General features: G+C 41.0%; 1 protein-coding gene across 4 annotated transcripts in view; it reads right to left on the bottom strand.

Moving 5' to 3' along the window:
• MID1 (midline 1) overlaps positions 1 to 23,560 on the bottom strand; it is a 628,071-nt gene that overhangs the window by 226,521 nt on the left and 377,990 nt on the right. Inside the window, exon 1 of one of the 4 annotated variants that reach the window (XM_029604354.1) lies at positions 21,207 to 21,341. The exons of the other annotated variants lie outside the window; for them this stretch is intronic. The gene's annotated coding sequence lies outside the window, so the exon portion shown is untranslated. Of the gene's footprint in view, positions 1 to 21,206; positions 21,342 to 23,560 lie in introns of those variants that run through there. 4 annotated transcript variants of the gene reach the window in all.

Below are 23,560 nucleotides of genomic sequence, written 5' to 3'. Positions count from 1 at the left end.
CAAGTACCTGGCAAGATCCCAAACTATAACTAGATCCCATGCTCTTATCGTGCAGTGACAAATAGTGGCTATTCCCTACATCTACTTGGTTATTAACAGTTTATGGACTACTTCTCCAGGAATTTATCCAAATCTTTTTTAAACCCAGCTACGTTAACTGCCTTAACCACATCCTCCGGCAATGAATTGCAGATCTTAATTGTATGGAGTGAAAAAGAATTTCTATGATTTGTTTTGAATGTGTTACTTACTAACTTTACGGAGTGCTCCCTAATCTTTGTATTTTTTGAAATAATAAATAACCTATTTACATTAACCCATTCTATTCTACTTATGATTTTATAGACCTCTACAATATTCTTCCACAGATGTCTCTTCTCTAAGCTGAACAAACCTAACCTCTTTAGCCTTTCCTTGTAGGAGAGCCATTCCAGCCCCTTTATCATTTTGGTCACCCTTCTCTGTACTTTTTCCAATGCAAAATTATCTTTTTGGAGATGGGGTGACCAGAACTGCACACAGTACTCTTAAGTGCAGCCTCACCATGGAGCGATACAGAGGCATTATAATATTCATTGTTTTATTCTCCATTCCATTTCTGATAACTCCTAACATTCTGTTTGTTTTACTGACCGCCACCACACACTGAACTGAGGATTTCAAAGTATTGCCTACCATGACGTCCAGGTCCTTTTCCTGGGTGTAACACCTAATATATAACTTAAGGACCAAATTTTAAAAGTTTGTTGCTCGTACTATAAAATCCATGTACGAGAGTACATGGGCTGCGTGTGGGCAATGCATATTTTAAAAGCTGGAAATTACGCGCTTATATACGCATGAGCGAGTAAAATAAAAGGTGCAGAGATGTTGGTGGGGCATGGGCATTCTGGCGCAAGGCATAAAACCGGAGACTGTAGTGAATGCTAGCTTATTATCCGTGTAACTTTCCTCTTGAGCAAGTCTGATATCTTGTGTTTTGGGGTTTACACTACAAGGTGAGGGGTCTGGGTCAACTGGGGAGAGTATAGAATGAAGAACCAGAGGGGTCTGGATGACCCAGAGGTAGACTGGCAAACTGGTGGACTAACTGGAAAAAATGGGTACATGTTTTAAAATCCACTTATATACGTGAGTTAAAATTAGCAAAGTCCTATGGACTTTCGAATAATAGAAGGACTAGGAGGGGCATTCCATGAAGTTAGCAAGTAGCACATTTAAGACTAATCAGAGAAAATTCTTTTTCACTCAACGCACAATAAAGCTCTGGAATTTGTTGCCAGAGGATGTGGTTAGTGCAGTTAGTGTACCTGGGTTCAAAAAAGGTTTGGATAAGTTCTTGGAGGAGAAGTCCATTAATGGCTATTAACCAAGTTTACTTAGGGAATAGCCACTGCTATTAATTGCATCAGTAGCTTGGGATCTTCTTGGTGTTTGGGTAATTGCCAGGTTTGGCCTCTGTTGGAAAAAGACCCTTGGTCTGACCCAGCATGGCAATTTCTTATGTTCTTATAAGCGAAGTATGTAATGTTCAAGTAACCTCTTCAAATTAGGAGTAATCTTACATGCACTAGGCATATTTTAACCTTATGCACGTAAATGCATGCATAATTTAAAATTCCAGTGTATGTTCGTTCACGTGCCCATATGTGGGTGTCTGCATGCTCATTTTACAAATAACCTGTATCATCATATAACTACAATGTGAATTACTTTTTCCATGTACATCACTTTACACTTGTCCACATCACATTGCATCTGCCATTTAAATTCACAGTCTTCCAAGGTCCTTCCGCAATTTTCAAAATCCGCATGTAATTTAACAACGTGGAATAATTTTGTACAGTTTGAAATTTTGATCACTTCACTTGTCATTACCTTTTCCAGATCATTTATAAATATATTAAAAAGCTGTCTATGTTATATTTGAATCTGCCACTTTTACAAACCTCTGACCCACGCTAGCCGTATTATTTACTACAGCTTCCATTGTTTTTGATGGCAGCTATTCATTAATAATGTGTGTTAATGTGCATCACAAGTTGACGGAAACATATATGATGAAATTATTTTTTTATTGGGTTGATACTTAAGCAATATGAGTTGTGATGCAGGTTTCAATCATATGATTGAGGACAGTTTAACATGTGCTGTGCTATTTGATTTTTTTTTTAAAAACATAATTAAAAATTTAACATAACAGATAAAGAGCCTGATCACGAAGCTTTTTTCCAGTAGACACAGAATGGGGAAAAAGCCTTAGCCATAGTAAATCAAGCCCTATGTAAGAATGCCTGGTCATACTACAGTTGTACGCTGAACGTATGAGCTTATTTTATAAAACATCCCATTTCTTTACCTCCTAGATAAAACAGCTCATTCAAAAAGATGAGGCTCTTGGAGGTCTCCATTCTATACTGCTGCAATTAAAGACCGCTATTGCTGTAAACATGTTGACTGAAGCTTCATATTTTTTTTTTCCTTTCGTCTTGTTTGCCCATTGAAAGAAGAGTCGCCCTACTTGGCTGAATAGTGGAAAATATTCTAAAGATCAAAATCACAGAGCATATAGAAAGACATGGTTTAATGGAACACAGCATGCATTTGCCTCACAAATCTGCTTCACTTTTTTTGAAGAGGTTAATAAACATGTGGATAAAGGTGAACAGGTAGATGTAGTGTATTTGGATTTTCAGAAAGTCCTTCAAGATGTCAGAGAAGTACAGGGTTTTAATATGGAAATTGTATATTTCTCTAACTTTTATTTATTTTATCTTATATTTATTTCTTTTTGGGGTTTTATTTTGTTTTTGCTCAATTATATAAGCTATACAATGTTATTCTTAGATATGCTCTCCTATTTTATTTTTATTTTCAATACTATTGTAAACCATTTTGGTCAATTACACATTGTTAAGACGGTATAGAAATATCTTAAATAAATAAATAAATAAATAAAGAATGAATGAATGAATGAATGAATGAATGAATGAATGAATGGAGAGGCTTCTAAGAAAACTAAAAAGTCATGGGATAGGAGGCAATGTCCTTTCGTGGATTGCAAACTGTTTAAAGGACATGAAACAGAGGAGGATTAAATGTTAAATTTTCTCAGAGGAAAAGGGTAAATAGTGAAGTGCCTCAGGGATTTGTACTTGGACTGGTGCTTTTCAAAATATTTATAAATGATCTGGAAAGGAATACGGTGAGGTAATCAAATTTGTAGATAAATCACAATTATTCAGTTAAATCACAAGTAGACTGTGAAGAATTGCAGGAGGAACTTGCGAGACTGGAAGATTGGGCATCCAAATGGCAGATGAAATTTAATGTGGATAAGTGCAAGGTGAGGCATATAGGGAAAATAACCCAAGTTGTAGTTATACAATGTTAGGTTCCATATTAGGAGTTACCATCCAGGAAAAAGATCTAGACATCATAGTGGATAATACATTGAAATAATCAGCTCAGTGTGCTGCAGTAGTCAAAAAAGCAAACAGGAATAATTAGGAAGGGAATGGTGAATAAAACAGAAAATGTCATAATGCCTCTGCATCACTCCATGGTGAGACCACACTTTGAGTACTGTGTGCAATTCTGGTTGCCGCATCTCAAAAAAGATATAGTTGCACTGGAGAAAGTACAGAAGAGGGTGACCAAAATGATAAAGGGGATGGAACAGCTCCCCTATGAGGAAAGGCTAAAGAGGTTAGGGCTGTTCAGCTTGGAGAAAAGATGGCTGAGGGGGATATGATAAATGTCTATAAAATCATGAGAGGTCTAGTACTTGTAAGTGTGAATCAGTTATTTACTCTTTCGGATAATAGAAGGATAAGGGGACACACCATGAAGTTAGCAAGTAGTACATTTAAAACAAATCGGAGATAATCTTTTTCTCTCAACACATAATTAAGCTCTGGAATTTGTTGCTTGAGGATGTGCTTAGGGCAGTTAGTGTAGTGGGTTTAAAAAAGGTTATAAGTTCTTGGAGAAGTCCATTAACTATTAATCAAGCTGACTTAGGTAACAGCCACTGCTATTATTGGCATTAGTAGCATGGGATCTACTTAATGTTTGGGTACTTGCTAGGTACTTGTAACCTGGATTGGCCACTGTTGTAATAAGGATGATGGGCTTGATGGACCTTTGGTCTGACCCAGTATGGCGACTTCATATGTTCTTATGTCCATAGCAGAAGTAAAGTTACATCGTAGAAAATCCCAGCGCATGCTTGTGCACGTAAATACTTCCTGGAATGCCCATGTCCTGCCTATGCTCCGCACTCCACCCCTTTTTTAAACACTTTGATTTGTGTACATACAGGGAGATACGCATGTAGTCAAGTGGTTTTTAAAATCCACACGGTGTGCACCAGCCCAAGACATGCGCCTATCTCCTGGTTTTGGTGCGTGTAGGGCTTTTAAAATCGACCTTTAAGTCTACTTAGTTAACACCCAAATCCTTTTCCATCCTGGGTGGTAACTTCCAGTATGGAACATAACATCGTGTAACTACAGTGCAAGTTACTTTTCCTCATGTGCATCACTTTACCCTTATCCATATTAAATTTTGTCTGCTATTTGAATGTCCATTTTTCTGGTCTCACAAGATCAATACTGAAGGACTGGATGAAGTCACAGATAGTTTGTATGTAGATGTTGAAAAGTATTAGATAGAGAGAATGGAACCTGGCGCACTACACAAGTGAGCTCTCTAGAGTCCATGTAACTGATTGCATTCTGTTGGCAAGGAACAATTCAAACCACTATAGGGCAGTGCCATCGATGCCAATGTTCTTGACTTGCTGGATCAGAAGATGGTGGTCAACTGTATCGAAGGCGGCCAAGAGATCAAGAAGGACAATGAGGGAGTCACCACCTTGATCTGCAAATGATATATAATATATGTGTGTGTGTGCGTGTGTGTGTGTGTGCACATGCATATATCAATCCTCCTGCAAATGTATATATCAAACCATACAATCTGCGTCTTTAATTTTCTGTGACAATTAGAGGTGGGGTGGTGTATTTTTCTTACATCAAACCATATACATATATAGCAAGAGGACTGATTTTTTAAAGCAGACTATTTTCAGAGCGCAGAATGAAAGAAGCCACCTCAGAGTGACATGGAGGATTCTGGGAGCTGAGAATTCAAGCAGAGGAGCCTTTGACTATCAGAGAAATGAAAGTTTCATTCATGGGCGTGCAGCAATGCTTAATGTAATGGGGAGACCAACTCTTCAGACAACCATTAGGAGGATCCCCTAATACTTGACAGACATATGTAGTTAGGCATCTGAGTTCAGGGGATCTTTGAGAAAGGACCTTCAGAGGGGCTGGTTAGTGTGACAAATTCTACATTCTCATATTGTGGTTCATACTCTAAGAACAACTATTATTGGTCTGCTACTTGCTTATTATACTATTTCCTACTATTATTGTAAACCCCAGTACAACAGTACCAACTACAATTTCCTGACTTTTTGCTTTACATTTCATCCTTCCTTCCTCCTCAACCTACACGAAAGGTACACATTTCCTTTTTTACCAACCAGAGTGAAGGCAGCTATGGGTGCACGCATTACCTCACCTCAAACAAGGAACAACCATCTCAAATAAGTAACATGGGAAAAGTCCAGAATAATCCTATTTAAGTTTTTTGTATCAAGAAAATTAATTTACAATATTGTACAGATACCAATTTAAATTCTATTTGTTGCATTCCTGCAAAGTAATCAATGAAGTCCATAAAAGTTGGATGTGCCAAAAATATACTAAACGCATGGAACACTTGTTGAATAGAAATGAATGACTAAAAAATATGCTAAACATATTTTGCAGAGATTTGCAGCTCAAAGAGATTTTCCCAAATAAATGACTGAAAAACTGTGGGGGGGGGGGGGGGGGGGTAATGCCCCAATGGTCCCTTCTTTTTGTGATCATAAGTTGCTGGGGGGCCTGCATTACCTACCACTAATTGCAGTAACTACTGCAAACTGAAATATCTTCTGCCAAAACTGCTTTAATGCTTGATGAAATGATGGCTTTATGCTCTTTAGTACATTGGTGTTAAAGTGAGTGCATTAATAGACAGGTTTAACGAGGCTTAATACATAGACCCCAATAGACCCCAATGTCTGCTAGAGTATGACGTTGCAAGCATACAGTCTTTTACTATAACTATCTTTCAATCCAGTAACTGCAGATATGCTCAACTTCAAATAGCTGTAAGTTCAACATAAGCAAATAAAAATGTCTCTGGTTACTTCATTCCCAACTCAGTTTCCCTTGCATTCCAGTGTCTGGTCTCTCCTCAAACCCAGTCTGAGTGTATCTCATGGACAAGGGTCTTATTGATTTAACCCAGCTGGGGCTAGAAAGTTACAAGGAGACAGAATAACAGTTTTGGTGTGAACCAATTAAGTTATCTCAAGTAACAGTGTGAAAGTCTCCAAGGAGGGTCCCTTGAGAAGAGTACCTACTACTAGTGAGTGCAGCTTACTCAGTGTCCGTGCATTTTTTTTTTTCTGGAACTTTACTTTCGGTATTGGTGTGCGCTATTCCAAAGTGAACCCGTTTGTGATGTTACATCTGCAATCAAGTATTCCATAAAAGGACTGGTTTTTGACAGCAGCTACCTTTTGCAGCGTGTTTTCTTTCACTGTAAGAGGCAGATGTCCTCAACAGAAAGCCTAAGGGCCTTGAAAGACTACCTTTCCCCCGGTCGGGAAAAGAACGCAGGAGCATGAGTCAACATATGGTCCCCAGCACTCTCCAGTGAGTCCCTGACCCCTCTTAACTGGCAGAACTGGAGCTGCATACGGAACTAAAACTCAGAATGGGTCTCGCCTGGCTTGAGCTCTTTTTGTTTCATGTCCTCTTCTCTGGCAGCTCTGTCAGTTCACGGGCAGAGGAACAGATTTGTGACTACACATATGAAAATATTTTTGCCACGGAAGCAAACCAAGCAAATTTCCACTTAGTTCAGCAACAAGGGAAATCAGAAGATTTATCTGCCTTCCAAATGTCAGATCCACAGCGTTACAAAAATATGTATTTAAAAGCTCTACAATTCTGGCAATATCCATTGTGAACTGGTGGAAATGTGCCCTGGATTTTGTAGCGGTGATGGATTTGGTCACTGATCCAATAGCAAAATTTGCCACAGATGTGATATTTTTAATAAAGTGCAAGTCTGTGGATTTCTTTAAGGATCTATAAAAATAAAATAAAATAAAAAGATTTGCACATACCAATTAGGGACCCACTGTGTCCTTTCTTTCCCACTACATTACAGTCCTGAAGAGTTTAACATGCATCTAGTCTAATTTAAAATGCATTTGAGGTGAACTGCATATTTATTTTTGTCTCACTGCATAGGTCAGTACAAACATTTGAAACTGAAATGAAAATGTGCTGCTCTTTGAGAGGGAAAGCTAAATAAGTACTGCACTGTGTTCCAATTATAGGCTACCTACAGAGTTGTGCTAAATGACTATGGAGGTACATAAAGGATCTGTGAAACCATGATTGAGGCGCTGGAGCAAAGAAAAGCCACCCATGATGGAAACCTCTGAAAATCCAAGGCCCTAATCAGCCTATTTTCTCCCAGGTTTGCCACCAAAATGATACAGTGACCCATGCCAGATTGCATAACCCTTTTTATTCTTCCTTTAGAAACGGGTCCAATCTCAGCTGGAACACATATCCTGTCTCTCTTTGTAGCAGAGGTCAGCGAGTCTTGGCTTCCAGTATTAGAAGCCAGCCCCAGTATCCCTCGCTTGTGTACAATTGTTCCCTTTGACTGTCTTTGTCCTGCAACTGGGGTAAGCCCCTGGTGCATTTTGATCCCTCTTGCTTTTCCCTCCATATTCTAGTCCACAAATGTGTGAATACATTTGATGGAAATAGGCCTTTTCACACTTTTTTTTTTTTTTTTTTTTAATGGCATGGCAAAGTAAAATCTTTTTTTTTTGTGACAAATTTATTTGATCCTCACTACTCCCAGCTGCTGTAAAATGGGGACAGAGAGTGTGGGCCAGGCATATTCAGAACTGCAGAGGGCTGAACCCGTGCTGAAATAAATCACAAGAGATCACTAGAGTATGCTATTTCAGCACAAACCGGAAACAGAAACAATCTGACCCATACTTGTGATTTACAGAATGAACCTGGTGATTTGTTTCCTTCTGGATATAACCCCTCCTTAATGTACAAGTCCGATACAGATAGACATATCAACTTATTTGTAGTGTTTGGGGCATGAACCCAGGCTAGGTCTCCAAACTCCCTTCCTTCCCAAGGTGTAGGCTCTTTCGACGTGGGATGAAAGGAGTCCTCTCGGTTCCCATGCGGGGAGGCTAATTCTCTTTAGGTATCTCTGGGAGAGGGGTGCTGAGTGCCAAATAACCACCCTGGAGTCACTGTGTTAGTGTCCAAAAAACAATTCTTTACTGAAGACAATAAATGGGGAAATGGCACCACTCTTTGATCCACAGCAGCGCAATGAACTAGTCTGTTGCAATGTTCTCCCAAATCTGTGCAGGAATAGCTCAGGCCGGCCAAGGGAATTCCTACCATTCAGGGCTTGGAAAAACAGGTTCCCCAGGTGGGCAGGGTGACCTCAGAATGGGCAGATACACCCCTCCAACTGGCAAGAATACTTTATTTCTGTCTCCGCACAGAAAGATAAATCTCTTTCTTTTCCCAAGGTTGATTGAAGCACCGGCTGGGTGGCTTCACTGATGTTGAGCTTTGCTTTTACTCACTGTTAGCTGATTAAACTCTTCTTTGCTCTTACTGCAGTCCTTAGATTTCTTCTTCGAATCCCTGGTGGGGGGAGATCCTTTGGAGCAAGAATTTCTGTGCTCCAAATCAGGCAGGAAAGGGCAGTCAAAACTTCCTCCTGGATACTGAACTTAATCTTTACACAACCGAAAACAACCCTCGGGTGACTCCTTACAGCAGGTCACTGTCACCCTCTTTCTCACTGAGGCTATGTGGGGGGCAGATTTTCCCTAACCTGTCCAGGCCCAGACCCAGGGATCCCCATTCCCTGGGCCTAGGAGCTGAACATGCTCCAGTAAGGCCCCTACCACTTAAAAGTTTAAATTCCAAAAAATGCACTCCGATAACTCCCACCCAGTCAGGCTGTGTACTGGCTGGGCAGAAACCCTCCTGACCCTGACCAGGATCACCAAACAGGGCTTGCTTGGCTCCTCTAGCTGGGCCTGTAAAAGAAAGAAATGCTAAGTTCCTAGCTACCCCTCTAAACACTCTTCACAACTGAAAGGACTACCTCCCAAGTTGTAGCAAGGACGTGGTTATATACTGTCGCAAGCAAGATGCCCATTCCAGACTCCAAAGAAGGAGGGTCTGCATTTAAATGGATCCTCCTATTATCCATCCTACTCTAGCTAGGGGGCAGATACTAAACATTCAGAGCTTACTGGTAACCCAAGAAGATGCCCGGGTTACATGGATCATACTTTTCAAAAGACTGTGCCCATCGCTGTTAAATAAAATTTCATTTTGTCTTGTTTACAATCCAAAATGACTCAAAAATCAACAAGATATTGTTGAATTTTCCTCCTGTCAATTCTTTCTGGTCCTGGTACTGATCCTGCTGCTGCCGCCCCATGGAAGCTCTACCCCTCCAGCTGATGACACTGCTCCTTGCCCCATGCAGGGCCCCAGCTCACCTTTCTTGGCACCCATTTACCAATATCCGTCTCCTGCCCCCAAGTCTTAATGGGGCAGAAGTGATCTCTAGTTGCTGCTATCCCATCAATGATGTAATGGGAGAGAGAGAGAGGGAGCACCCTTCTGCTCTCAGCAGAAATGTGGAGTTTAGTCCCATAACACCTCTTCCCTCCCCCATTCTCCAGTGCTGCCTATTGGCACCAAAAAATGAAATCCATTAAAATCTTAAATCTTGCCCTGTGAGGCAGCAACTAGGTCCAGTAGAATGCTAGGATGCATAGGTACAGGCATGACCAGTAGAAAGGTGGTGATAATGCCCCTGTATAGTTCTCATCTTGTGTTTAGTTCTGAATATTGATATTCTGCACCATATTGATAGCCCTCCAGAGTGAGGCTATCAATATGGTGCAGGATCTGCATCAAAAGCCCTATGAGATGAGACAGGTGATGGGGTGAGGCAAAGAAAGCGAAGGGGGAAATGATAGACACATTCAAATACCCTAAAGATATAAATAATGCACAAGAAATAACCATTTCCCAGTAGATAGAATGCTCTAAACCAAGAATTCATAGGATAAAGCTTCAAGGGGGTAGGCTCAGAAGTAACCAGATGATATTACTTCATGGAAAAGGTGGTGGATGCACGGAAAGGCATTCCATTGGAAGTGGTGGAGGCAATGATAGTAGCAGAGTTTAAGAAAGGATGGGTTAAGCACATTAGGTGTCTAGCAAGAAAAAAGCAAAGGAAAGCCTGAGATTAACTGACATGCAATGATAAGTAGCTTGGGAAACTGGACAGGCTCTGTGGTCTTTACCTGCTGCCATATTCTATGTTCCTAGTTTTCTAATGACACAGGAGAGTAGCACAGAAATCCCTTTTATTTTAGAAAACATATTGTAAAGCTATTTCTTGATATGCTGACACAACCAAGAACCAGGTCAGTGGTAACTTTCAGGCAAGTTGATTTCTTTTTAGACCCAATAATGCTCTCCTCTGGCATTTGGAATTAGGGATGAAATCTGGCACCATGATCTTTCATTTGCAACTACCTGGGGATTTTTCCCCCTGTTTTATAAATGTTCCCCTCCCCCCAACATACCTAGTTTGGTCATTGCAGTGCAGCAGTGAGTCTGCGACTGGGGGCCAGGCACTAGGGCTCCCTCTGGAACCCTGCAATCACAGGCCCGGAATTCAGCTGTCAGGTGTCACCTTGAGTGATGGCAATTTTCCCTGCCCTTGGAGGCTGTGAACGCTGCTGCGACAGCACCCGAGTCTCAGCTGACCCAGGGAGCAGAAGACCAGACTCGAATCAAACCGGGGACCAATTGCAGGGTAAAGTACAACATTGCCGTTGAACTACTGGGTTGCCCCTCAAGTGGATTTTCTTTTTAAATATTACTTTCCTGGATCCTCCAAACATCTTGTCAGTCAATTCACTGCTGAAGTTAATGCATCATACCAATGGCTTTCAGCTAATGAAAACAAAGCAAGAAATTCAACTTTGCTTTACCAAAGGCACAGATTCTGTAATGTGCTAAGTAAACAGTCGATGCAGTACTCAAGAATGCCTTGGAATGTGGTATATCGAGAAGAGAGCCAGGTAAGATTTAATTTGTCATGCTTGTAAATAATAGGTGTATGGTGTGGCCCTTGCAAGCCATTGCAGGATACTTTCAGTAAAACAAGCACAAAGTCTGTGGCACTGAGTACATCACAAGAAGTATGATCAAATCCCTCTGCTGGTAATAAAAAGAAACCCTCCACTTTAAGAAACATGTCAGTGCTAGAGAAGGTGCCACAGACATTTCTATTGTTCCAGTGATCAGGGTTAGCCTGCTGCCCTTTAAATCCACAAATCCAGTGTAGAGACGTGCCTTCTCCCATAGGGATCTCTATGCATCTGATCCCCCACCTAACTCCTAAAGACACAACAGCATGACCAATTGACATTTTCCTCTGACAAGCTGCAGACTGCCCCAGGATTTTTTGTACAAGGGATAGCATAATGTTTCCCACCTGGAATGCACATAACAAAAATGTTATATGACGCAAAGATTCAGCTATCATCTCCAGTGATCTAACATTTCTCAATCTGATTAATGTTACAACCACTACAACATTATTAGCTTAGTCTAGTTTAAATAATTAGACACATGACTATTTAGGAATGACTTTTCCCATCGATGCAAAATGGAAGAAAAAGGTTATAGAGCACAGAGTCTATATGCCATGCAAGGAAAACTGTTAGTCTAAAACTTGAATATCCCGAAAGACAATTCACCATATCTTTACTGAAAAATGTATATGTTGAACTTTTTCACTAAGTAAAGCAAGTTTGCTTACCATAAACAGGGTTTCCATAGATAACAGGATGAATTACCCATTACATGTGGGTGACATCATCCAACGGCACCGAATGGACTCATTGCTCCAAGCTAGTAGAGCTTTCAGCTCTGCTGAGCATGTGTGAGATTTCTCACTAGGATGCTGCCTCATGGGTCTCCTCAGTCCATACTAGACCTAATCTAGCTATATAGTCTACTCTCCAGGGAGGACAGTGGTATTCCATGGCTAATTCCAGGCCCGGCACAACCGGGTGTGCATACCGTGTATTTGCACGGGTAGCACACCCAGGAAGGCTGCAGACAGGATGAAAACAGCCCATATTTATGATTTACCCGCAGGGATCCCCAGCCCCGTGGGTAAGAAGACAACGACGGTGGTGGCAAGAATTCCTGATATGCCCACTGGGCTCCCAGCCCTGCGAGCAGGAAGACAGAGACAGCGGTGGCACAGGTTTATGATGTAATCACGAGAGCGGGGCCCGCGGAAAGAAGACAGTGGCAGCAGCTGAAATTATGGTGCTGGTAAGGATTCCATGCCCTGCAGGCAGAAAGACAGTGGTATGACGTGCCCACAGGGTTCCCACACCCCACGGATAGAAAAAAAGAAGAGACCCGGTGGGTGGAGTGTAAAGGAAGGGAAAGAGGGTGTGCGAGTGAGAAAGAATAGCATGGGAGGGGAGAGAAGGGTGTAAGTGAGAGAGGAGATGGAATGTAAAGGGGGTGAGTGAGAAGGGGGAGGAGTTGAGTGTGAGAGGGGAGAGAAAGAAAGCAAAGGGGCTGAGAATGAAGGAAAGAAGTGATGAGTGAGAAGAAAGGGGAACAAGAGGGATTGGGCGAGTGTGCATTTGTGTGAGAGAATGTGAGCAAGCATGTATGCACGATAGCATATGTGCGGGTGATCTTGTATATGCGAGAGTATGTGAGCAAGTGATCTTGTGTGTGCAAGAGCATGAGAAAACGTGTGTGTGACAGCATGCAAGAGTGTGTGTGTGTGTGTGTGTGTGTGAGAGAATGAACATATGTGTGTTAAAAAGTACATGCATATGAGAGTGGACAAAGTATGTGTATCCCTCCATTCCCCCACTACTCCACGCCAATTTTAGAGTGACTGGAAATAAAAAATTCCCTACTGTGAAAAGCTGGAAATTGTTTTTATCCTTATTAGTTTTAATTATTATTGATGTTATTTCATGTTTCTGCTATTTTTACATATTTTATTGTTTTTTGTTTGGGAACTTTGAAAATGTTTATATGAATTTAATTTTAGAATGTTATTCTATTCACCAGCTGTCTTGAAATATTCATTTTTTTATTTCTATGGTACACTGTACAAAGATGGCAAGACCTGAGTCAGAAAGGTGGAGCAAATATTTCAGCAGGTGCTTAGGCTTGCAGGAAAATGGGTCCAAAACATTTTGTTCACACCATTTGGAGTACCTGTGTCATTTGAAGGCATAATTTCTTCTAGTGGAAGATTTCCAAAAGAAGACACATGTCCACAATTTCTGTAGGTAAGTGAAGATCTTCCACCACTGAGCACTCAACATCCAAACTGTGAGGTTGGGGCCTGAAAGGTTAGGATTGTACAATGTTCTATCTTCCTGTGTCAAATAAACTACAAATAAACACAAGAGAGACCCCTACAAGTCAAAACTACAACACAGATCAAGGGATCACAAATAATCTTAAATTTGCTGTCAAATACAGTAAGGCTGATCCATTGAACAATTAGGAACACGTCATCCGAAAAAATGGTATTAACCTAATTGACATCCACCACCTCTCGCCACACAATGGGCCCCGTGTGGTATCAGCAACGGACACCTCATATCTCAGTCATCTGCCGGTTCAAAAGAACAGTCTTTTTAATTCTGTAACTGCATTCTATTAATTAATTTTTATTATTCTATACACCTAAAGCACCCCAACTAAAGCCTAATAGCATTCAAAACCTCAAAATCTCCTTGTGCATCTTGAATATAGACTTTAAAAGTCTAATTACTTATCTTAAAACACCGAGATTTCATGCTGCGTCCTCACTGCAGACTCCAAAATTGAAACAATTACCTATGTATTGAAGGCATCTACCTCTTGTGCTTCTTCTCGAGAAGTGTATATTATGTGGTGCATGTGCCTTTTGATATACATTGGAAAGACCGTGCTGTTTTAATTTGTTTATGTGTGTATCTTGCTTTCAGAGAAGACAGATTTTGTGTGTTACATTTGTTTTTCTTTTGTAGATTGGGAACCTTTGAAATGGGTTGCAGAGTGACATCCAGAAAGGGATGTCCCAGTTTATTTGGTAACCCCTGAAGCAGGCGGCAGTGCCACCAAACATGGGCTCATATTGGGTGTTTCAATTTTAAAGTGTGCAGTGAGGATGCGGTGGGAAATCTCAGTGTTTTAAGAACAGTAATTAGACTTTTTAAGTCTATATTAAGACACACAAGGAGATTTTGAGGATTTTGAGGTTTTGAATAAGTCACGTACAGAATAAAAATGCAGTTACGGATTAAAAAGACTGTTCTTTTGAACCGGCAGATGACTGAGATCTGAGGTGTCTGTTGTTGATACCACTTGGGGCTCATTGCGTGGCAAGATGCGGTGGATGTCAGTTAGGTTAACACCATTTTTTCTGATGCCGTGTTCATAATAGTTTAATGGATCAGTCCTACTATATTTAACAGCAGCTCAGAGTATTTGTGATCTCTTGATCTGTGTTGTAGTTCTGTTTTCCTGTGTCAACACCACAGAGTCTGTTCCCAGATAAATGGGAGACTGCTGGAAAGTTGAACAAGATATGCATACCATTTCTGTCTGGGCCGTGTGAGGGCTATGAGGATTAGACAAGTGAAATCCTGAAAAACTTTCTGCACTATTCTGGTGGTAAGTGGCAATGGTGGAAAAGCGTGCATGAGACTGTGTCCCCAGTCGAGGAGGAAAGCATCTTGAGCCAACTTGTGATTGCTTGTGGAATTGAGCAAAAATGATTTAGTTTTGTGTTCTGCTATGGTGCAAATAGGTCCACCAATGGTAGACCCCCATAAGCTGAAGAGTTTGTTGGCCACTCATCTGATTGAAATACTTTACTGAGTTGATATGCCAGCATGTTGGAGATGCCCAGCTAATAGGTGGTCTGAAGAGTAGCTTGATTTGTCTCTGAACCAACGCCAGATTTTTAGGGCCTCTTAAAAGAGAACCCATGATCCTGTTCCTCTCTGCTTGTTGACATAAAACATGGCAACCTGGTTATCAGTTTGAATCAGGATGCTCTTCCCCTGAAGAAGATGTGCAAAGGTTGATAGTGTATCCAATTGCTCTCAAATGTAGAAGACTGTTTTGATATGGGCTCTCTTTTGAAGAGTCCAGGGGCCTTGTGTTTGAAGGGTTCTGGTATGAGCTCCCCAACCTCTGGTAGAGGCATCTGTTGCCAAAACTACGGTGTAGGGGAGTGATCAAAGAGGGGGTCCTTCCTTGAGAACTTGTGGATCTAACCACCACTGCAATTCTTGTTTCATAATTGTGATCGCACTGCAAATAACAGTTGAGTTAGTTGATCCTATTGAGAATGTAGACTCCACTGAAGGTAGTGGATGTGAAGGTGAGTCAGTGAAACCACAATAGATTGCTACTGCCATATAACCAAGAACCACTAGTAGTAGCCCTGTAGATGAGTGAGAAGACGAGAACAGGTTGCAAATGAGTAACTGCATGGTGTTCGCTTGGTTGGGAGGCAGGAATGTTCTTTCCTGTGCCAAGTGTATGCAAGCTGAGAATGAGTGGGCTCCATGCTTGATTTTTCTAAGTTGATCAGAAAACTTAAATGTTGTAGCAGAGCTATGGCTAAGCTCAGAGAATTTAGCACTTTGTCCCTCGAGTTTGCTGTGATGAGCCAATTGTCCAGATATGGGAAGACTTCTATTCCCTGGTAATGGAATTGAGTTGCACTACCATAAGGCATTTTGTAAAGACCCTTGGAGCTGATGAATGGCCAAATAGGAATACTTTGTATTGATAGTGCGAAGAATCCACCTGACAGTAGAGGTAGCGCCAATGCAAAGGGTGGATGGGTATGTGGGCAAGTGCATCCTTCAGATACAAGGCATACATCCATTCATCCTTCTGTATAAAAAGTAGGATCATGCTGAGGGAGTTTATTTTGAATTTTTCTCGCAGTATATGTTTGTTCAGGTATCTTTAGTTGAGAATTGGCAGCAGTTACTCCATTTTCTTCAGGATAAGGTATTATCAGGGCATGCTGAGATGATGGAACTAGTTCTATTGTTCATTGCTGGAGAAGCAATTGGACTTCAAATCTAAGCTGCGGTAAATAAGATAGATCTAGATAGAGTGCAGAACATTGTGGAAAGGATGGAGGCAAGGAGAAACACAACCAGTTCACTGACTGTACAATAAAAGACCCAGGGGTCCTTGGTGATATGATGCCATCGCTCTATGAGATGTTTGATTCTTTCCCCTACTGGGTGAGTTGGAAATGGATTGTTATGCTCTGGTTTGGGTTGGGACCGTTGTGTACATTTCTGTTGCCGGCGTTCTTTGTTGAGGCCTGGTCCGAAGTGACCTTTAATGTTGGGCCGGAAGGGGAGGTAGACAGCACTGCTGACAAGGCTGATAAAGCCTCCTGTAGAAGTGTGGTTGTTTGTATGGATAGAAGTTTTATCGTGTTGTGGAGATGCTAAGAGCTACTGTATCTTCACATTCTGGTCTTTAATCTCGGTGACTGTCTCATGAAGCTTTTCACTGAAAATATTGTCCCCTACGCAGAGGATGTCTGCTAGTTTTCCTGGACATCCTTACAGATGCTACTCACTCGAAGCTATGCCTTAAGTCTAGCTCCAATAGAAGTGGATGACAAACATGAAATGGAATCAAAAGACCCATATGCTGATTGAAGAAGACTGCAGATGCCCTCTTCCACTTCTAGGAGTGGTTGTGTATATTAATTGCCTTACTCTGTGGCAGGTAAGAAAGTCTTCAACTTTTGAATTCACACACCATGTAGAATTGATGGATTGTTATACAAACAGATAGTATTGCATTTTGAAAAATGTTCTTGCCAAAGTTATCTAGAAGTTTGTGATCTTTTCAAAGAGGAGAATTTGTGTGAATGTGTCTCTTTGCTTTTTTCATAGCAGATTCAACTACTATGGACAGGTGAGGCAGTGGACAACACCAAAACATGGTGATTGCTGGACTCAGAGGTCTAACATTCTAGTGGTTGGGGGTGACCGAAATGGGAGTTTACCACATTCTTATCTGTAGAGCACTGAGAATGTTGTGAACTAGATGGACCGCTGGTTTGACTGGAGTGTCCAGTATTTGAAGAAACCCAAGGAGCTCGGATCAGGAGTCTTTGTAGAACCGAGTCTGTGTACAATTCTGGTCGCCGCATCTCAAAAAAGATATAATTGCGATGGAGAAAGTACAGAGAAGGGCTACCAAAATGATAAGAGGAATGGAACAACTCCCCTATGAGGAAAGACTAAAGAGGTTAGGACTTTTCAGCTTGGAGAAGAGACGACTTGAGGGGGGATATGATAGAGATGTTTAAAATCATGAGAGGTCTAGAACAGGTAAATGTGAATCGGTTATTTACTCTTTCGGATAGTAGAAAGACTAGGGGGCACTCCATGAAGTTAGCATGGGGCACATTTAAAACTAATCGGAGAAAGTTCTTTTTTACTCAACGCACAATTAAACTCTGGAATTTGTTGCCAGAGGATGTGGTTAGTGCAGTTAGTATAGCGGTGTTTAAAAAAGGATTGGATAAGTTCTAGGAGGAGAAGTCCATTACCTGCTATTAAGTTCACTATGGGGGTAATTTTCAAAGGAGTTTGAAATGTAACTACTATTGTAGCAATTTTCAAAAGCCATTTACTCACATAAAGTGCACTTATGCGAATAAATCCTATGGACGATTCAATGGCATATATTGTAGCAATTTTCAAAAGCCCACTTACTCGAGTAAAGTGCATTTACATGCGTAAAACCCAGATTTACACATGTAAATGCTTTTTAAAATCCGCCCCTTAGAGAATAGCCACTGACATTAGCAATGGTAACATGGAATAGACTTAGTTTTTGGGTACTTGCCAGGTTCTTATGGCCTGGATTGGCCACTGTTGGAAACAGGATGCTGGGCTTGATGGACCCTTGGTCTGACCCAGTATGGCATTTTCTTATGTTCTTATGCAGTATTCATCTTTTCCACAAACTTAGAAAAGATCAGATCCTCTGATGGCGAGGTATGGTCCGGAGGATCTGGAAAAGGATCAGAGGATATTTGCAGACATGGACGCCCAGTAGTTGAAGAAACCCAAGGAATTTGGATCGGAAGTCTTTGTAGACATGGACGTTTAGTGCAGTAATCTTTTCCACAAACTTAGAAGAGATCAGATCCTCTGATGGAGAGGTATGGTCCGGAGGATCTGGAAAAGGATCTGGGGGTATGCCAGTAGAGTTTTCATCCTAGCCTAAATATATAGAGTCCTTTACCCAGGTCTCAAATTACAAAGAGGGTAAACAGGAAGAGGCTTCTGATTGACCCAGAGCAGCAGCCAGGTCCGATCTGCTCAAATCCATTTCAATAGACTATGAAGAACCCCTGAGCAAGTTCTCTGATAAGTTCACCCCTATAGGTGATATCGGGACTCCAGTCTGTGGTGTCATTGTAGCAAGAGCACCAAGTTCATGATTTAATCGAGTACCTGATGTGTCCTTTGGCTTGGCATAGGTGGCGGAACCTTCAATTCCAAGACCAGGATAGGCTCCTGCATAAGGTTAGGTGGCCTGTTATAAGTGAGTGGCACTATATAGGTCACTGGGTCTGCAGTTTCCAGGCGAAGTCCCTCTGCCATTGGTCTAGGTGGGATAAGTGCCCTAGTTATTAGCAGTGGCACAGGCAATCTGAGCCCCCTTCCTACCAATCTAGGATGGGCTGTGTTGGCAAAGTAGCTTGATAAATCAAAGTCTGAGGTAGATGCATCAACGCCTTCAATGAGGTAAAGTGATTGGGTGCCTTGGCATCCTTCAGCGGGTCTATAGAGACGCGCATCAAGGAATCTGGCACAGGTCAATGTTTGCATTGGAGTTGCACCTTCAGTTCTTGCACTGTGCACCATGGAATCATGTATAGAGGCCACAAACTTGCATGACATTTTAGCATCAAGCATTGAGGGTATCAGCGTACCATGAGTCACATGCTTTGGTGCATCATGCATCAAATGCATTGGTGCATCATATGAAAAGTACTTCAGAATTCTGTGCGTCGAGCACCTCTGTGCACTGTGCACTGCTGACATCGGTGGAAGTTTCATCGGGTGAGTCAATGCACTGTGCATTACCGATGTTGTTGTCACAATAGAGCCAATGATTGCTGCATTGATGATGCTGATGCACCACACTTAGAATGCTTATGCTTCTTCAACCAAAGCTGCAATGGTTCCAGTGATTGGTGCTGCTTTGCCTTCGATGCAGGCAGCTGGTGGCACTCAACCCTGTGGCTTTGGCCTTAGCAGATAGGTGAGCTTTTGAAAAGCTCTTGCTCAACTCCTTTACAGATGCACTGCAGGACAAAGACCTAGTGTGACTCTGGAAAAATGTATGCAGGTCTGATATAAAGCACCCTGGACCTCTGCAAGCATGAGGATATCTATCCACAGGCATAGCAGTTCTTCTGGTCATGATCCAGCCCAAGGCATTGATAATACAATTCATGGTCATTTGTGAGGGACTTAATCTTCCCACAGATACAACTTTTGAAACCGCTCACTGTAGGTGGTTTCTTCTTCTGCCCGGACCTGGTAGAAGTTTGGGTTTTTTTTAGTAGTACTGAAAAGGGCTGTTGTGGGGCTGCAGAGGCAGTGAGGCATCTTAGGTGGAAGAAACTGAAGTAAAAAAAAACAAAAAACAAATGAAGGCGTTTTTATGATTTTTATAGAAAAAAAAAGTAGGAGATCACATAAGTACTGTGCTCAAACAAAACATTTCTGGGGAAGATTCACAAGGCAGCTCCCACACATGCTTAGTAGTGCTCAAAGCTTTACTAGCTTGGAGAAATGGGTCTGTTCGGTGCTGCCGGATGACATCACCCAAATGCAATGGCTAATTCAACCTGCTTATCGACAGAAACATTATTTTACCCATCAAAACAAGAGAATTCTGGAACACTGTATACTCTTTAATGCTGTAAGATTATGTTTTAAGTATACCTCAAACTATCTGGACAAGTAAATCTCACAGTTTTGCAGCTATTGGTTCTGTAGCACTTTGAACGTAGTGTCCTCAGAGCTAACACTCTGTTGTTTTACTTTCTGAAAGAATTGCAACATCAGCACTACTAGCAAATCTCTCAGGTGCTCCTTCAAAGCATATCTCACTTTTACATAACAGAATCTAACTAATAACAAATGAACATTTAATAGCCTGAAAAATCTGTTTTGAAGGCTCAAATCAATGGTAAAGATGCCTTTGGGAAATACACAGCTACATGAAAGAACTAAGGAGTTAAAATGTGCCTTACTAAACAATCACTCGGCCCTTTTTATTAAGATTAATGTGAAATACCACAGTATATGAATGTCTTCATGGATTTATTTCAATCCTGAAGACTAACTATTAAGAGACAATATGCCAATGGAACAAGAAAAATAAGTTTTTGAAGAAAATGTTATGGTATGCTGAGAATCTTTCCAGATATCAAAAACAGTATAGCACTACATGAAACATAAAGACCATTAATACTTTCTAAGCTTTCCTCCCATTCTCTTGGCTTAAGTTAAATAAACTTTTGAAAATGGAGCCCAAAAAGTTCATAGAACTACTCACTGCATTTCAAATGGACCTAAGAAAATAAAATATGAGTAGAATAATTTTCTGGACAAAAATGTTTCAAATCTATATCTTCATATCAACAACTACGTAAGCAGGACTTCCCAAAAATGTCCTGGTGCCCCTGAACTAGCTGAATTTCCAAATGAATACACATAAGAAACATTTGTATGTACTGGATCTCCAATGTATGCAAATATATCTCATGCCAATCCAATTGGATATGGGAAGTCACCAGGAGAGATCTAGGAAACCCCGATATCTGCCACACATACGAAGAGAGATTAAATCAACACTAATACTCACCAATGGATTTCGTTCTAGGTCTCTTTGTCGAAACATCGCTGTAGAAAAATTGTGCTAACCCAAAAGAACACTGACAGGCTGGCAGGCCAGATGGTAATGGAAATCCTAGTAATCCTCGAGCAGCACTGTGGCTGTTACTACGAGACTGTTGACACTGAAAGCACAACAGGAAAATCTGCCCTACAATTCCAGGAAAGCCAGCTCCACCCAATCACCTCCGCCAGAGTTTAAGCATCCAGATTTCAACCAGCAGTCCAGCTGCTTTGTCACTGACCCGAAAGCTAACTATCCATTTTCTCCCTCTGCATTCAGCTTAAATTGAGTGAAAAAAAAAAAAAAGAGGCAGCGACAGATCAGGTTTTCTGACAGAGCATCCCCAACCCGGACAACAATGATGGCTTGTAGTAGGGGCTCTGAGCTCTGCTACTATTGCAAAATGGAATAAGCTCAGTTTGCTGTGTAATTAATCCAGAGCTGAATAAAGATCTACCATTCTCATGCTCATAGTAGAAAACTGACCTCAACTTCCAGAGCCTGCCACACAATGTATATCCTGGGGGTGAGAGAGGATGGACTGATCCTATGAAAAACATGATTGCATAGGAAAAATAAAAGAACTTAATGACATATCTGTTAGTTGGTTCTCTAAGTTTCATCAAGTATTACGTGTTCCATGTCTAGCAAAGTTTCACCCAAAAGCTAGGATATCTGTGCTTGCATGCCTTCCTCTGTGGGAAAGAATTATTTTCCTTAAATACAACTAAGTTGCACATCTGTGCTGCCAGACATTTCCAAAAAAGTACATTTGTTTTATTATTGTTCATCAAAACCGGGTGGCAAATGTCTTTTGAAGAGATTGGCACATCCCTGTCCATCACCTTCTGCACACTGTATTCCTGGTTTAAGCAAAGGCAGGAAAATACTTATTAAAGGGGAACCAGTAAAACAGAATTGCCGACTGGCTTACAAGACCATGAAGGCTGTAGCCTGATGTTAATACAGGAAAGTAAAAGAAAGCTTGGGCCCTTGGACATTTCGTTTTGTCGTCCGGAAAAGGGTGTGCATTTCACTTGCTGCCAAAAACTAACAGGCGCATTTTGCAGTCACTGTCCGGAGAGTGAAGTTAGCTGGATAAACTTATCCGGCTAACTTTGGAGGTATATTCAAATAGTGCATCCACGCTATTGAACAGAGCCGGCTAACTTTAGGACAGCTCTTTGGCCAGACCAGCCTTAGTACTTGATTCACTAAGGGTTTTTCCCATAGATCCAAAATGGGTGAAAAGCTTTAATGAATCTAGCTCTTAGCCGGTTACATTATCCAGCTAACTCTGAATATCTGAGTTAGCTGGATAGCTGGCAAACTCAACTCCTCCCAGTTATGCCCCTGGAATGCCCCTAACTTATCTGGCTAACTTCTATCCAGCTAAGTGCCCAAATCCATTTAGCTGGATAACGTCTGTGCAATCCAGCTAAATGCTTTTGAATATAGACCTCTAAAAGTCAATATTGAAAGGGATCAAAACTAATGCTAGAACTATTCCCAGTCACATGAGGTTTTATGTCTTTAAATACATTAGCGGAACTCAAATCGAACATTCGTTAATGGGTACATTTTTAAAAAGATTAGTGGGGAGCTGTAAGGAGTAAAATAAGTAGCTGCACATGTACAAAATGGTTATTTTACTTTTTGTTTTGTATTGTGTTTTCTATTGTTTTGAATGAATTAATTTCAGCACTATTTGTAAATCGTTATGACCGATGGAATAATGATTCCTAAATTCTGTATGAATAAATAAATACATAGATCAATGAATGGGCCTTCAGGGGATTTTTCAGTCACCAGAAACTACGTGCATAAATTCAAAACTGGTATGAATTTGTCCACATAAAAAGAGGTGCTCTGGGGGATGTTTAAGTGTGGGTGCTTCTACGTGCGCAACTCGTATTTTCAAAGAGGATCATTTTCAAACAATTCTGTGCAGCTTCATATACACGTACATATGGCTGCATGGAGATCTACTACAGTATTTTATAATCTGCGCATTTCAGGTACACACCGATTACACAATATGCATGTTTACCCCTGCACACATGTATGCTTATCTGTGAATATCTGCAATGCATAAAAAGCAGGTACTTTTCCTACCCATTTTACTATCATATACATCTATATTTTGTGTGTTAAAAAAATACAACTTGCTCACGTAAAACCCCAATTTATGCATTCAAGTCTGTATATTTTAAAACATGGCGCATATTGAAATCACCAGTTTTGCCAATACTTGAAAACAGACCAGACTGATACCAACTGTGCAAGATAATTAGCAGATATAAAATTGCACGAATAAATTA

This window comes from Rhinatrema bivittatum, chromosome 5 (genome assembly GCF_901001135.1).
Source record: "Rhinatrema bivittatum chromosome 5, aRhiBiv1.1, whole genome shotgun sequence".
Lineage (NCBI taxonomy): Eukaryota > Metazoa > Chordata > Amphibia > Gymnophiona > Rhinatrematidae > Rhinatrema > Rhinatrema bivittatum.
This window is presented reverse-complemented; position numbering and strand designations above follow the sequence as displayed.